This window comes from Acanthochromis polyacanthus, chromosome 6 (genome assembly GCF_021347895.1).
Source record: "Acanthochromis polyacanthus isolate Apoly-LR-REF ecotype Palm Island chromosome 6, KAUST_Apoly_ChrSc, whole genome shotgun sequence".
In the NCBI taxonomy this organism is placed as follows: Eukaryota; Metazoa; Chordata; class Actinopteri; family Pomacentridae; genus Acanthochromis; species Acanthochromis polyacanthus.
Genome location: NC_067118.1, coordinates 118,534 through 121,417, shown reverse-complemented (window position 1 = coordinate 121,417; position 2,884 = coordinate 118,534).

The following is a 2,884-nucleotide window of genomic DNA, read 5'->3' as shown; positions in this document are numbered from 1 at the left end:
AACCATAAGCCGGTGGTACACTTACCAATTTGCATAGGAATTTCAAGAATGTCCGGCGGCCGGCGGCCGCAAACGCAATCACACAAGCAGTATACGCCGATGGACAGCTTAGATCGTCATGAATCCGCCGGTATAAACCACTTTCAGATGTGATTACCACAGCGAAAAACATTTCGTGGTGAGCGGCACGAAAAACATGACGAAATCGTGTTGGTGCGCACGAAACCGAAACTAAAACTTACGTGACAGTTTCACGAATCCCCGTGAGACCGGGTTGGACATTCCCCTGCGACGAGCTGAGGCCATTTGTGATTTTTGCAGTATTTGTTTCCCTAGGTGGCGCTATAAAGTTTTTCCAGATTCTTTTCAGAATATTGAAATTTTCAGGAGACTGCACCTGTGTACCAAATTTCAGCACAATCCATGAACGTTTAGGGGTTGAAATTGAAGCGAAACATGGTTTCAGGTGAAGACAAACTTTGACAGCTTATAAAAAAACTAGAGCAGTTACTGTGTTTCTTTTGATAACTTTTGCTTGGATGAATATTCACTATAATCTGTCCAAATATGAAGCCGAAATATTGTACGGTTTTGGAGGGATAATGTTTAAAGAGTTTTCATATTTTGGGGCATAGCGCCCCCTAGGTATAAGATAGCTCAAATCCGTCTATAGGCTTTCGGAGAGCACGAGCAGACGAACGCGTGAGTGGTGGTTGCATGTCTCCACGACATTCCTGTGTGCAGAGCTGAGGTTTTTTGTGATTTATACAGTTTTTTTGTGTCCCTAGGTGGCGCCATAGAGTTTTTCCAGAATTCCAGAAACCTGTGTGCCAAGTTTCAGCAAAATACATGCACGTTTTGGGGGTCAAATTGAAGTGAAACATGGTTTCAGGTGAAGACAAACTTTGTTAGCTTATACAAGAAAAACTAGACAAGTTAGCCTTTTTCTTTTGATAACTTTTGTTTGGCTGGATATTCACTATAATCTGTCCAAATATGAAGCCAGAATATTGTACGGTTTCGGAGGAGATAATCTTTAAAGGGTTTCATATTTTGGGTTATAGCGCCCCCTAGATGGAAGATGGCTCAAATTGGGCAGACAGGTTTTCATAGAGCTCGAGCCGACGAACGCGTGAGTGGTGGTTGCGTGTCTCTACGACATTCCTGTGCAGAGAGCTCAGGTTATTTGTGATTTTTGAATTTTCGTGTCCCGAGGTGGCGCTATAGAGTTTTTTCATAATTTGTTTTCAGAATATTGAAATTTTCGCATGACCCGACGTGCGTGCCAAATTTCATAAAAAGTTATGCACGTTTAGGGGGTCAAATTAAGGGAAACGTGCGGGGAAGAATAATAATAAGAAGAAACGAAGCAAATACAATAGGGTCTCGCCAGCTCCGCTGGCTCGGTCCCTAATAAGAAACCGAGCAAATATAATTGGGTCTCGCCAGCTCCGCTGGCCTGCTTTGCTGGATGGGTCCCTAATAATAAGAAACGAAGCAAGTACAATAGAGACTCGCCAGCTCCGCTGGCCTGCTCCGCTGGCAAGCTCCGCTGGCCTGCTCCGCTGGCTCGGTCCCTAATACTAATAAGAAGAAGAAACGAAGCAAATACAATTGGGACTGGCCAGCTCCGCTGGCTCGGTCCCTAATAATAATAATAAGAAACGGAGCAAATACAATAGGGACTCGCCAGCTTCGCTGGTTCGGTCCCTAATAAAAAACCCTCAGGTTACAATAGGGTCCTAAGGCACCGTTGGTGCCTTGGACAGTCGATGCCCTTGCACCGCCTTTCCTCGGCACCTCGGTGCTCGGACCCTAATAATAAAGAAAAAAATAACAAACCCTAAGGTTCCAATAGGGTCCTTTGGCACTGTTGGTGCCTTGGACAGTCGCTGCCCTTGCACCGCCTGTCCTCGGCACCTCGGTGCTCGGACCCTAAAAAACCCTAGGGTTCCAATAGGGTCCGAGGCACCGCTGTTGCCTTGGACAGTCGGTGCCCTTGCACCGCCTGTCCTCGGCACCCTCGGTGCTTGGACCCTAAGAAACCCTAGGGTTTCAATAGGGCAGTCGTTGCCCTTGCACCGCCTGTCCTCGGCACCCTCGGTGCTTGGACCCTAAATGACATGAATCTGCTCGGACGAACGAGTAAAGTTTCAATATGTGATTACACTCGTGTATGCCTCTCGATGACCTTGTTTATTAAACTTAGGGCATTTACGCATGTATATGTGTTACATTGTTTATTTATTTCTATCTAGAGTTCAGAGTTGCATGACTCCTCCGACGACGAGTATGTCCCAGACGCCCCAACATCTTCCTCCAGAGGTCGGGCATCTAAACGAAGCCGTCAGGCGGGCTATGGAGGCCGTGGTCAGGGAGCGACGCGAGCACCCCGAGCCAAAAAACGTCCTGCAGTCTCCCAGGAGAATCTTACAGAGAAGGATGCTGCACGCGTCCAGGACTTACCTACTCGCCGCATAAACTTTGAACAGGTCAATAATTAGAGTTTAAAATGCAGAGGTGTTTAGTAGCTAACATATTTACTCAAGTAGACTAATAGTCACATAATCCAATGAATCCAACACATTTTAGTCAAGCATAACCTAAGTAAAGTTTCTCAAGAGGGAAAAAGTCTAACTGTTTGACTGTGAAGTATATTTTTGTTACATAAATTATTTGAATGTAAAAACTACAAAAAACCAACAAAAATACAATTTAATTGGTTAATTATGAATAATAAAGTTTATCAAACACAAACTTCATCACAGTTGAAGAAGTCAAAATGCTTTTGCTGCTGAAAGATTTGTTACAGTGACAAAAATTAACTCAAATAAGAGTACATAAATAAACTCAAGTAAAATTCAAAAGTACTACATTCTAAAGC